At 45.7% G+C, this 14,196-nt stretch overlaps 1 protein-coding gene across 2 annotated transcripts in view; it reads left to right on the top strand.

Annotated features, from left to right (window-relative positions):
• Window positions 1-468: 468 nt before the first annotated feature.
• LOC135171195 (uncharacterized) overlaps window positions 469-14,196 on the top strand; it is a 78,907-nt gene continuing 65,179 nt past the window's right edge. For both annotated transcript variants that reach the window (XM_064137578.1, XM_064137577.1), the window contains exon 1: window positions 469-577. The gene's annotated coding sequence lies outside the window, so the exon portion shown is untranslated. The remainder of the gene's footprint in view (window positions 578-14,196) is intronic.

Below are 14,196 nucleotides of genomic sequence, written 5' to 3'. Positions count from 1 at the left end.
AAATACTTGCGCTCCCTTGCGCGAGAGTGTTAGGGCTTTCAGTTGGAAGGCCGCGGAGACAATCACCCAATTGTTGAAGCGGATCGCCATTTGGGTACAAATTTTCGGTTTAGTTGAATTACGGTTTGCGTTGCGAAAGCCCTAATTCCTCTCCGGAGAGTACCTGTGACAGAAAACTCCCCGATTCGAGTCGCGAACAGAGTCAAAAACCCCTCGAAAACCCCAGGTAATTAGCTAACTACGATAAAATATGGATTAGAAGCAATAAGTTAAGAAAAATAATACTAAGGAAAGAAAGAAGTAATATTTAAGAGTTTGAATATGTCGCGCCCTAGTCCCGCGAGAGATAGTACGCGTTGCCACCACCGCGCCAGCGCCGCATGGGCGAATACGCAAAATTCCCCACCGCGACGCAACAGGTACAAGTGGGGCCAGGAGGTTCCGCCATGAGAGTCTTTGTTACACCGTGAGACGTTGAACATCGTCTCCAGAGAAACTCCCGGCGAGAATCATCCGGAAGAATCCAACACAATCCCAATCAATGGAGAAATCGGCCCAACGCGACTCTCCAGAGATGGTAAGTACCAGTGTATATATTACAGTGGTGTTACCGCGGGAAATGAGTGCTGAATTCTCGAGTTAACCTGCGTGGCTCGAAATTGCGTCACTACCTCACTTCAAGGACGCCAACGACAGGACCAGCGATTTGGAGGATCGAGAACCTTCCAAACGCCTGGAAACGCTACCTTATCTATTAAGAATCAAAATGTTATCTTAAGTTTTAGAAAAAGAATAAAAAGATTTGGTCCAAGGAGGACGAATAAGGCGTCTCGCCAAGGCGATTGACGCAGCTACCTTTTCTTCTGCTACCTTTTCGTATTATCTACGCTACCTATGCTACCTAATAATTGTTAAAGTGTGGAATTCCGGTTGGGCATGGGGACGTTATCTTTTTTTGCTACGTTAATTAAAAATTATGGTTGGAATTCCCCACAAAGAGACCAAATAAAGAGTTAAAATCGGACAAGAAGAAATTGACGGATTCAAATATCTTCGCTAACTAAAAAGTAAGCTACCTATAATCAGAAATTGTAGCTATCGAATTTAGGCAGGAAAGCGGGTGAAATTGCGGAATGACACAAATGGCGGTACAAACGGTGTTCTTGACGAATTATCGGCGACTCGAATTAATTGCGCACGTCGAACGTAACCAACTCATTATTTGAAGTATCAAAAATGAATCTCGAACTCACGAAGTGGTATCGTTATGCGTTCCTTCGCATAGTCTATTATAATTCATCAAATTAATCGACAGCTACCTTAATCCGATAATCATTCCCGTTATGGATCAGTACCGTTCCGAAGAAATTGGTTATTAATCTCGCGGGCTACCTATTGTTGAAATGCCTTCACAACCGCACTCGCTCTGAAAAATCCGGTAAGCTACCTATCTCGCTCTCTCTCGGTTTCACGCTACCTGTACCTCTTTTCTCTCTCTCAGATTCGTGTCTAGTCCCTGACTCGTCACCCACGTGACCTGGCTAAAGAGGAATACTTCGAGTAACTTCCATAGTTAAATAAATTCGCAAGGGATTCCTGTAATTATTTAGTTCTAAGAATCCCGAATCTGCTAGACTGGATTGTGGTCATTTAATATATTAAATTATGAGGATTAAGAATAAATTATTGATGATTAATTAAATTCGGATCAACCATTTATTGCCCATCATTAGCCTATGCCTGTCCATCATCTAGAATTAAGGGTGAGACCCTCGATTTCGATTCCGATCATGGGTTTTCATTGTTCTTGTTTTTCTCGTCCACGAATCCACCCCTCTCTCCACGACCCACACACTGAGCAACCGCGCAATCCCGTACCCTCGTAATCCACAATTCCGAGTAAGGTTTTCGAATTCCGTTTTGTCGTTAGAGGATCTCGGGGAATAATTAGCAATCATTTTTGATTAAAGCCTGGTTTATCTGCGGTTCGTCGATTCCGCGTAGTCAAAAATCGGCTGGCGCCCTAAAATTATGTAAGAGAGGATTATTGAGCTGTTAATCTTCCCCGAGGTCCCGTTTATGTATTGAGTTTTTGGCGTTGCGGATTTGTCGGATTGCGAGAACGAAGGTAATGGTTTGGCCAGGTTTATGGATAGTCGAGATATTTGGATATTAGGGCATTGAGTTTTCGCTGAGGCCAAAGGAAAACCGTTACAGAGGTGATCCCGGCCTTCTGGAATAGCTTGAGTCCAGCGGCACCAGCAAAACTACGAGTGGCACCCGAGTCGATTAAGGCTCTCACTCGACATTTATTAATTAGAATATCGACGTGAAAAAGCAAGTGGCTTTGGTTCCCTAGAACTATTCAGTATCAATGGCGTTTCCGCAGGGATTTCAGGAACCATTAGTTCCAAAGGGTCAGACTCTACTCGAGTCAAATCGATCGAGAGAGGAGCAGCAGGTCTGAAAGTAATAGATTCCGGTTTAGGAGAGATAGCTATTGGAGGCGGACGTACCGGGTTGGCCCGTCTCATTGTTCGTTTCCCTCGCTACAGTTGGGACATTTCCTGACCGTGAAACCGGAGTGTCTGCAACGATAGCACAACAGTCTTCGAGGATGGGGGCAATCTCGATGGCGATGTCCCTTCTCATTGCAGTTCGAGCACTCGATCTCAGTAGATGATGGGTAAGCTGGCGCAGATGACGATGGCACGTTGGCAGCTAAACCGGCGGTTGAAGTAGTGGCTTTCGGGGAAACCGAATGCGTGGCGGCTTGAAACCGGGGTTGGATGCGTTCCCGAGGCTGAGGTGTTGCTGGCTTAATGATGTCCTTCGGGGCCAGGGGGTTATTCGGAATTTTTGCTATTCCCCTACGTGGCACGAGAGTCTTCCTGAGTCAAAATTGTGACCTAGGTACTGCAGTAGCTGCATCCAGTCCTAGCTCCTCGAAGTGCTCATCTAATCCTTCCTCAATCAGCTCTTCATTCACCTCGTATGGGTCTTCGAACTGAACAGCTCTAACCCTAGATCGAGGGGTTCCGTTAAATGTAGAACGAGTGCTGGCACGAGATGCACGATAGGCCAGACTAGGGCAAACTGGGTCTTCCGGTTTGGGAGGTGGGCGACGATCTAGGATGCCCTGATAAATCCTTTCGATTCTCAACACTCCCATCTCCAGTTGATCCATCGTCAATCCTTCCCTCAGTTGGAAGTTGATACGATACATCGGTAGCATGTTGCGATGGGTCAGCTTCACTTGTTCCCATTCGCCCATGGCAGGTCGTAGGCGGGCAAAGTAGCCTCGCAAACAAGCGAAATAATTTCTCGCAGATTCGTCTTCAGCCTGGGTACGTCGGCTGACCTCATCTCTGAGAGCCATTTGGTAATCCGGGACAGCGAAGTGATTTCGGAAGGCTTCACGAGCATGGTCCCAGACGAGAAATTCTTGGAGGTGTCCTCGATACCATATCAAGGCGGGACCGTCTAGCACGAACGGTAGTGCACTCAGTAAATCCGACTCCCTAATATCTAGGAAGGCGAGCCCCTCATCTATCCTAGATGTGAGGAGTTCCACATCCTCGTGGGGATATCCAGAGAATTTTATACCCCACTTCTTCAGGATATTTAGTAACGCGATAGGCGTAATTGGACGGCTTCTGCTACGATGTTGCATGGGGTCGTCCTCATCAGACCATTCAAATCCTGGGTTAACGGGGACTCGTCGACGTAATCCGAGTTCGGGGTCGTTGTTGGATGCTCGTAGGGCGTATTCAGGGTTTAACGGGCCAGGATTGGCAGTTTGACCCTGAGAGGTATGCCCTCGATATTCTGGTAATATCGGGGAGGCTTCTGGAGCAGCAGTATCGGCATTGGGAAATGCAGTGTTCTGGGTATTTACAGGAAAGGCAGATCTTTGGGCCTTTGAAGGAAACGCAATAGCCGTGTTGGATTGTTGCATCCTAGGATCGGCATTCATAGAACTTTGTGTCGGAGTACGAACCTGAGCTGAAGTGTTAGCGTCGATTGGTGGTTGAGTAGGGACAACGGTGGAAGTTGCTTTCGCTCGTTCGTTCTCCACTTGAGAAGTTTGACTACTGGCATCGGAGTCGTACGCCAAGGGATTCTTCCTAGGTCGTCCTCGACTCCTCTTCAGTGGCTCCTGTTGGTGTAGTGTGGTTATGTCGCCGGGTAGAGACTGAGCGCTAGACACTGGTCTTTCAAAGATGTTTACCCCACTAGGAATATCCCATCTAAGTTGGGTATAGACACTGGTGGTGGGGTTTCCAGCCGCGGTAGTGTATAAAACTCGGGTAGCTTGTAACTGACCACCCGGAATAATGGCGGTTGAACCCGCAAGAGTGGCGTTAGTATTCGCATTGGTAGTTGAAGCGGTTGCATCCGCAAAATCTGTATCAATACTGAATTTATCTAGGTCAGGATTCATCTTATAAATGGAAGGTGCAACCTAGGTAGTCTCAGGCGTTTCCGCAAGCTAGGATAGGGAAAGGACAAAAGGTTAGGTAAGCAGAATTATCGAGATAAATAATTACTGTAGTCGGAATTTGGCGACAAGGCGCAAGTAGTCTCGAATGAGAAGAAACCGTATTATTTTCTATTAACGAGAGGGTAATACGTTGAACGTAAGCTATAGTCAACCGTAGTATTCAATGTAGGATACGATGTGATTATCCGGGACTAATGTCTAATCTTTGAAAGAATTAGCACGTATCGAATTGACTGTTCAGCGGAAGATTTCGACTCAAAGTGAGTTATGCTCTGTGACTTCCCGAGTAATTAGTTCTATAAGCATTCCCCACTCTCGTTGATTCAGCCCGGGATTGATGCGCAATCAGTAATCGGTACTGATGATCCCAAATTCTACCCCTACTTCTCGAGGCAGGATCAAGACGTTATTAAACGTAAGGCTCTCTGGCATCAGAATTTATGGGTGTTATGATTTACGAGGTTCCGAAGTTATTTTCGAATTATTCTCTCTTATATTTCTCTAATGATAAAATTCCAATGTAGGTTTATCAGAGGCAAAATATATACAACGGCGAAGAATTCGCAAATCTCCTGGCATCAAGAATGCAAACAATGTTAATCCTCAACGGAATTTTGGCTACCAAGGCAAGAGAAAAGATATTTACTACATTCCGTAAGGGATTATTTCACTTTGTGGTCGATCGGGAATTAATTCCGTTCGATCACCGAATTATCAAGACGAAACACTTACCAATGAAGCAAATGAAATGGGCGTTATACGCAAAGATATCAACATATAAAATCACAAAAATCGATTGGCGTAGAACGCATGTATAACACCAAAAATTTTAATTTGGCGTAACTCGCAAAAGATGTATTCAAGTCGGATTTTGGGTTCTCTCAGTCTCACAAAATTTTAACTTTAAACTTTAATTCTCTATAAACTTATTATTTAACTATAAATATCCCAACAAAAACAGAATTAACGCGCCCAATGAACCGAGGCTGCCCCACGTTGGGCGCCACTGTAACGTGGTGGATTTCCACTGACATAAAAATGGACCAGTTAACCCGCCCTTTTCCTTTGATCGTCCAAAAACGGAACAAATGCTCTGAAGGGCGCCAGTTGTTCTTTGTCTCGACGGGAACAACAAACCGAAAAACGTACTCGAAGCGGATAACTCACGGCAACGAACTAAAATTCCAACTAAAACGTAAACTCAATAACTTAAAGCTAAAAGATCAAGGGAAAGGTGGTATTTGCTCACGCTGCTCAGGATGTAGGTTGTGCAGAGAGGGGTGGTTCGGGGTGTGCTGGTCACTGGGCTATTAATCCTATAAATTCAAAACTCAACACATATTCCACATTTTTTTTACAGAACTATATTCTTTAACTTTTCGATAATAAGAACTCAAAATACAAATTTCTACAATATTCCAAATATTAATAATGATACAGATATAAACCCACTAATTTTTGTGAGAGAGAGAGAGATTTTACAAATTAGGCAATATTCCATTTATTTTAAGGAACCCAGGCGTATCGTCGCAGAGACAAAATCAACTATGTTAATCCTTCTAATCCATTACAACAAATTTTATCAAAACCAAATAAAACAAAAGAAAAATATACCGATCCTAATGTCGGGCTAAATGTTATTAATTTACCCAAAAACCTAACAGTCCATAATTTGGAACTCATTACTAATACTCAATACATCCAATAAATCCGAATTATAAGTTCCAAGGCGTCATAAACGCAATTAATAACGAAAATTCCTAACGTAACATAATCTATAAAACATACGGGCTCCGAGAGCATAACACATAGCAGCTAAAACGACGGACGCGGTATACACACTATACGGAGGCGTGACCTTGGCGAGAGAAAACACGCGGGAGATTCTCGCGGGGGCGCGTAACGTAAACAAACGTAAACTCGTATTCGAAACGACGAATCGTTAGACACTTTTTGTTAGCGAAGGGTAATCGCAATGGCCTAAGGCATAATAAAAAAGAACAAATCCCTAGGTGATAAACGCAAACACAGCTTTCCAGAAAAATATCTGTAAAAGGCAATAATCTACTGTTGAGGCGACGGCCTCATGTGGCGAAGGGTGGCAGCACCTCCTGGGCGAGGTCTGCCTGACCGGCCGCGCTGGCATCCAGGTGCCTAATTGCACCTGAGGCGCTGCCCTAATCACCATTTCCGATGATTTATCTGGAACGTTCGATTTTGTTCTCGAACGTTCCATATTTCCGTGGGAAGTCTCTCGACTCTTCCGGGGGTCACTTCTCAACGTGCTCTCTTGGTGATCTATCGCTACGTTACATCTCCGTCACCAAAGTTGTCTCTACCGCGCTCAATAGTTAACTGTTCGCTCGCGGCTCAAGTGCAACGCACATAATTGTATTTTTTATAACTTCTACTCGACATTGACGTGAAATAAATAAGTTTTTTGAGTGACAAATAGTGCGTCTCGTGTCACCAGTTTATTCTCCCCCGTTAACCCGCATCCCCCTCTCTACCGGTTTTTTTGTGCGCTCTCGCCGGAACATCTACAAATAATCCACACGACTAACACGTATCCAAATTCAGATTTTGGATTATAAAATAAACGAAAAGGGCCATAGGCACAAAAATGGAATAAATCCATAGGCGATAAATGTAGACACACAATTTCATAGAAATATCGGTAAAAGGCAAAACTTGCAAATTCTTCCAAATTAATTTGGAATATACGGATAATCCATAATAAAACGTAATTTTGGAATATATAAAATAAACCAAAAGGCACAAATGTACAAAAGAACTCGAAACTTCAAGAAGGCAATAACCTAAATAAAATATATATAGGCGACTAGCGCAAAGTATTTCCTTAATCCGTAAATATTCTCCCAAATTCCAAAAACATACGTGACATCATCAAGGTCACGAGTATTGCGTCATTCAGGCGTGGCTTGCAATTGCTAAGCGATTGCTAAGCAATAGAAAAATGTAAAACGTAAAAGACGTAACTGCATGATTTTGGCGATATTTAAGCTCGACCGCACAGAGCAATGACTAATCAAACTAAATAAATCGCAAAATAATACCCTGAGATGAGAACCAGGACTAGTTATTTTAATCTTTAATAGTTATTGTTAATAATGAATTAAAAACTCACGGTCACCCTTAAACAGTACCAACGGTGTTCCGAGAATCAATTGGGATTCGTTCTCGATGGATCCTTAGCGAAGTGTCCTGATGGCTGGGTGTCCTTTGGGCGATGGTCCGATTGCAATTTTCCTCGATGAATAACTATTTTTCACTATTTTAATTATTAATTTTACCGGCGCTCACACAACACGTGGTGATGTCGGCGACGTCTACGTAGAAACTGTTGCTACGCGACAGGTCGGCGCATGGCGACCGACGGGAGCGTAGCGCTCCAAGCGTTATGGCAACGCAGGGTTGGCCTGGCAGGTCTCGGCGCGAAAGTTCAAATGTTCGCGTAACTTAATTTTTATTTTCGCGGTCGCATTCTCGGGATCTCCGGGGTTAGGAGAAACGTAACTAAATAACTAAAACAAAATAATATTTTCGCGATTTATTTTTATTTTCCTATCGCCCTAAATTTTAACTTAAACGTAACATAAATCGACCTTTTGGCAATCCACGCGATGGTAATGGTCGTGATTACTCGCGTGGCCTTCCACCCTAAAACTAAACTCAAAACCCATCCTACCCCGTAAATCCACTTATCTTAGCGGCCGTATTTCACCTGCACCTACACGTTTCCGCGAAAACAATAGAGCGGTCTTAAATTGAATAAATTGCGTGGCTCGGTAATATTTTGGCCTAATAACGCAATAATTCTTTTTGGACCCAATAGCCAAAAATGATAAAACCGCGAGGCGCGTCAATTATCCGCAAAATCCGATAGACGTAAACTCTAATTCTCAAAACGCAACAAAAATTTCATATAGCTACGGATTTTATTATTCCGAAATCTAATTAACTACAAACGCAAAAATATATATTTTAGATCTCTTAATATAATTAATATAATCCCTTATTCTTAATTTTGACTAACTTAGTTTCTCTCTCTCTCTCTCTCCCTTTACTCACGAGAATTTTACATGGCTCTAGATTTCGAAGGGATGCCTTCAGGATTCCTTACACCCCTTCCCCTTGACGGTTCCGGATCCGGGTACGCTTCGTTCAAGGGTTGGTGTTGGTGGTGGTAGGTGTCTGTCCTTCCTTCCTTCAGCACTGTAGCATAGTGCTCACCGGATGGTTTGGTGTCCTTCGAACCCACGACGGGAGTTGAGAGTCTCATGTCTTGACACTCTGGAGTCGATGACGTAGGGAATTTTTGGGTCTATACTCAAAACAATGACTAATGATAGGTTTCTCAGCATTATGACACAGAGGCACACTAATTCAGTAAACGAAAAATAAATAATGAAATGAAAATTAGTTATGTACTTATCTCAATACGTTGGCCAGTAGGCAGTGGAAGCTCCAAGCAAAGCTGACCAGCAGACAGTTAGGATTACTAGGTATCACAGACGAAATCACGAAAGACCACAGGAGAATAAGAGAATTCTCGACCCAAAATAGGTAGTTGACAAGACAAATAATGGAAAGGTAGCCTAGGAGAGGGGAATTAGGTAGTATATTCGCAATATCCAATAACCCAATAATACTTTTTGGAAACTTACATTTATTCAGTCAAGGGTTTTATAATTAGATTAAATGTTAATAAGTCTCCCTTCTCTCTCCCTTTACCCTTCGACTTGGGCGGTCGTATCCGCAAAACAATAATGAGATATAGGCTTATAAGGGAAGCATGTGGTGCGGTAGGCACTGGCTCTGATGAGCAAAAACATGTTATCCCTTTATTGTGGGGGCCCTGCCTTCTCCATCTTCTTCACGAAGCGGGCAAATGCAGCTGGGTCCAGGCGAGCGATACCTTCCAACCATTCCTCGGCATTTCTCGGCGTGGACGTGTCAATGGTGATCTTGCGGGCCGCTGGGGGATCACTTCCTGAGGGCAATTTGGCCGGATTGGCAGGTTGTTCGGAGGTACCCTGGGTGGACTCAGAGGTGGTGGATGAGGCCACTGCAGGGGCCTTCTGACCCATCGCGGAGGTCTTCAGCCGTTTGGCGACTGAATCCGCATAAGTGAGGCCCTGGGCACGACTCAATCTGGCCTGAACAGATTGCCTCTCCGAAGGGCTGGAGCGGATAGTTCCATCAGGGAGGTAGATAGTGACGGGCCTCTTGGGCACAGCTCCCTGATTGTCCTTCGGGGTTCTGAACTTGCTCAGGATGGTGGCACATGGTGCAGTTTTGGGGTTCGGCTGGGGTAGCTGGTCCACCGAATTGGCCTTGATGGCAGTTCGAGCTCTCTCGGGGCGTTGGTCGGCGAGTTCGTAAGAGAAGACGTTACAACGCCACTTCCCGCAGACGACGCAGTAGTCATGCCTGACGAGGCTTGGACAGTCGGGGTATCCATGGCCATACCCATGGCACTGATGGCACCGAACTCCTCTCCGGGAGCGTTTGGTGAAGTCTTTGGAGACTTCTCCAACCTTCTCACTTGGAGTGATCTCGAGCAGAACTTTGACCGTCAGGTGTTTGGCAGGATCTTCTGCAGGGGTTTCAGCCAACTCTTCTTGGGACGCATGGATCTCCAATACGTCGGCAGGATTGATCGGCTCCTCACAAGGGGTGTTGATTGTGGGCACGGGGTTAGGTATAGGAGTGGTGGTGTTGGAGTTAGGCTCTGGGCAAGGTGAGGATGTGTCCGGAGTGGGAATTGAGGGATTCGCATTTGTGGCAGTTGCATCTGCAATGGGGGTTGAGGGATAGGTGAACCAAGCACTGGGGAGTGCGGTGTGGTCAGGTGTACAGGATGTTGGTTCGGGGTTACGTGTTAGAGAAACGTCCTGGATGGCCATCTGAGCAACCTCCTCGGCAATGCAGGCGGAGTACCAGTCCTGTGTCTGGGGTTTGTCTCCCTGAATTTCCTCCAGTGATGGGAATGGAGGCATCTGAGCAAACTCTGCAGGTGGCTCTTGGTTGAGCAGAGATGTGGCGAAGAGTCGCAAAACGGCCATAAAGGCAGGCTCTCTACGAGCTATGGCCCAAAGTTCGTCTCCATAGGTGGTCAGGGGTGACCACCACATCTTCTCCGCTTTAGGCAGTTGGATGACGGTGGCATCCTGGGTCTTACTGGCAGTGGCTGGGTCAGCAGGTGGGAGAGTCTCTTGACTCTCAATCAGGTTGGCGTCCTTGGTCGCAGTTTGCGAGACAGTAGTCTCCTCAAGGTTGGCGTCCCCTAGCGCAAGGGTTGAAGGTGTTCACTCTGGGTCGTTGACCTTCATGGGCTCCTCACTCATCTCCTTCTCCATGGTATTCTGAGAAATTGGATGTATAAGTAAAGACATTTGTTCATATATAGTGAGGTGCAATATGTGACATATGGCATACGATAGCAAAAGAAAAGCGATTCTCATCTTGGGTACTTAAATTATGATTCGTCATCCTCGTCTAATTTAGCGGCGGTGTATATGGTTTTAAATCCTGTACGGATACTTCACCTTGATTTTTACCTGAGAAATCCGCGAGTTGGTAACGTGTTTTCGATATTTTCTTATAAACAACGTAAGGGCCTTCAAAGGGTGGCACAAGAGCGGCAGTGAAATGCTTCGCTGCATTCGAAAGTGGGTGTGATCGGCGCACAACAAGGGCTCCTTCGTTAAATTCGTGATCACGACGACGCAAATTATAATAATGAGCTTGGTGGGCTTGAGCTTCAAATAGCGCATGATGCAGGGTCTTACGGAGGATCTCCAGTCGTTTCATGCGTTTTACCCATTCTTCCGGTGATCCGGGTTCTATTTCTAGCTCACCGTCCAGGTCTCGACGAAGAGAAATAGCCGATAGAGGTTCACGACCAAAATTGGCAGGTGCTGGCGTAGACTGCAAGGCGTTGTGGAACGCAGTATTGAATGCGAATCGAAACTCATGTAGGTGTGAATCCCACGTTCGATGGTCGCTATCAACAAAGGCTCTGAGCATCATTTTTAAAACCCGATTCACCCGTTCGACAGGATTTGCCTGAGGGTGATACGGAGGCGATGTTTGGTGTCGCATACCCGTGATGGCGACTAAGGCACGGATATCTTTGTTGGTGAACTCCGTTCCATAATCCGTGAATAGGACTCTTGGAGTTCCCCAACCAGATACTACAACATTTCCAAGATGTTCTCGAATAATTTTCCCAGTTGCACGACGCAAAGGGATGACTTCGATCCATTTGGTGAAGAGATCTTGAAGAACGAGAATGTAACAATGGCCAGATTTACTAGCAGTGATTGGGCCCATGATATCGGCGGCAACCATAGTCCAAGGTTCTTCGATTACTCGATTCCCCATGAAATCTCTAGGTGGTGCGTTCTCCACCTTGCATAATTGGCACGTAGTGCAGTGTTTGACGAAACTTATGACGTCACTTAGCATCTTGGGCCAGTAGTACAGTTGGACCAGTCGTCGATAAGTTTTATCTACTCCGAGGTGGCCAGATTGCGGCAATTCGTGGCATTCAGCAATAGCTTGTGAACGAAGTTCCCTTGGAAGAACCAGCTTCCAAGCGTCCAAGTCTTCCATCTCCACGGAAATAAGTTCGGAAGGGCGATGATGGTATAATTGTCCCTTTGAAATTTTCCAATCGGGGAAGAATTTCGGCACCTTCTGCACATGGTCGAACTTATTGTTGTACCATTTATCGTCGCTTACGCGAATACGCTCGATTGTCTCACAATCGGCACTCTCCTGATCTGGAGCACGTGATAGGGCATCAGGTACGTGATGCAGAGCTCCACGACGGTGTACGATCTTGAAGTCATACTCCATCATGCTGAGGGCCCACCTGGCATGTCGTCCAGTTGGATTTTTCAAATTATGCAACCAGCGAAGGCTACTGTGATCAGTGATCACCGTAAAGGCATACCCTTCCAGGTAGCAACGGAATTTATGGATAGACCATAAGACGGCTAAACACTCTAACTCGGTGATCGTATATTTCTTCTCAGTGGCTGTTAATGCGCGACTCGCATAAGCAATGACTCTCTCAGCACCGTCAATAACTTGAGTGAGTACAGCACCTAATCCAATAGTGCTGGCATCTGTTTGCAGGGTGAAGGGGAGCTCGAAGTCGGACAGGCTAAGGTTGGCGAGGTCGTCAAACCTTCCTTCAAGGCTTTGAAAGCATACTCTTGTTCCTCTCCCCACTGCCAGGGTTGTTGTTTCCTGGTGAGACGTGTGACTGGTTCGGCGGTAGTCGCAAACTGTGGAATGAAACGACGGTACCACGACGCCATACCCAGAAATCGGCGTGACTGCGTAAGGGTCTTGGGAGCTGGATAGTTGAGAACCGGTTCTCCGGATCTACCTGCAATCCTGCACTGTTGACTATGAAGCCAAGGTATTTAACTTGGGAGCAACAGAAGTGGCTCTTCTCCCTGTTTATCGATAACCCAGCGGACTTGATTTTATCCAGAACTTCCTTGAGGTATCTCATGTGTTCCTCAAAGGTCCGAGATATGATGATGATGTCGTCTAGGTAGACGAAGACGTTGGGGTATAACCCTTGACCCAATAGGCGATCGAGTAGGCGCTGGAATGTAGCCGGCGCATTAGTAAGGCCATAAGGCATCCGCTGAAAGTGGTATAAACCTCTTCCAGGAGCGATGAACGCAGTAATTTCCTGACTTTCCAGTTCCAATGGGATTTGAAAGTACGCTTGGCTTAAATCCAGCGTAGTGATATAACGCGCATGACGCAATTAATCCAATATTCCAGTCATATTTGGGATTGGATCGGCATCTTTCTTCGTCACGGCGTTCACCCGACGAAAATCGATGCAAAATCGGTATTTACCGTTCGGTTTTCGAACCATAACGACGGGACTGGACCATTCGCTCTTCGATGGCACTATTATGTCTTTCTCCAGCATCGAGTCGACTTCCTTCCACATGACCTCACGAATGGCGGGGCTCACAGGATAGGGCTTTTGCTTGATTGGCGCATTAGCTCCGACGTCGATGTGATGGGACGTAAGGGATGTAATTCCTGGCTTCCCAGTGTCTTTAGGGAGATTCTTCTCCAGGAACTCTTCAAGTGTTTTCTCTTGCGTGTTTTCCAGGGTACGTAGACCGTTACAGATGATGACACGCACAGCTGAGTGGAGTGGTATAAATTCGTGACGTTCCTCCGGGGTTTCTCGATAGTGCCAGGATTGATCGAAGAAGTCGATCACCATCCTTGCTCCTACTAGGAAGTCCATTCCTAGGATGAAGTCCTCCGACAGTGTTGGCATCAAAAGTACATCCAGTCGTGTAACTCGACCAGCGAGTTCGGGGTGACATGTCGACATGAGTCGAATCCTTTCCACTTGGCTACCAGCAAGGATCACACGCTTCTCCGGTACTTCGTAGGAGGTGATCCCGGCCTTCTGAAATAGTTTAAGTCCAACGGCACCAGCAAAACTACGGGTTGCACCCGAGTCGATCAAAGCTCTCACTCGATATTTATTAATTAGAATATCGACGTGAAAAGCAAGCGGCTTTAGTTCCCTAGAACTATTCAGCATTAATAGCGTTTCCGCAGGGGTTTTGGGAACGATTAGTTCCAAAGGATCAAACTCTACTCGAGTCAAA

The sequence above is a fragment of the Diachasmimorpha longicaudata genome, chromosome 19 (genome assembly GCF_034640455.1).
Source record: "Diachasmimorpha longicaudata isolate KC_UGA_2023 chromosome 19, iyDiaLong2, whole genome shotgun sequence".
NCBI lineage: Eukaryota > Metazoa > Arthropoda > Insecta > Hymenoptera > Braconidae > Diachasmimorpha > Diachasmimorpha longicaudata.
This window is presented reverse-complemented; position numbering and strand designations above follow the sequence as displayed.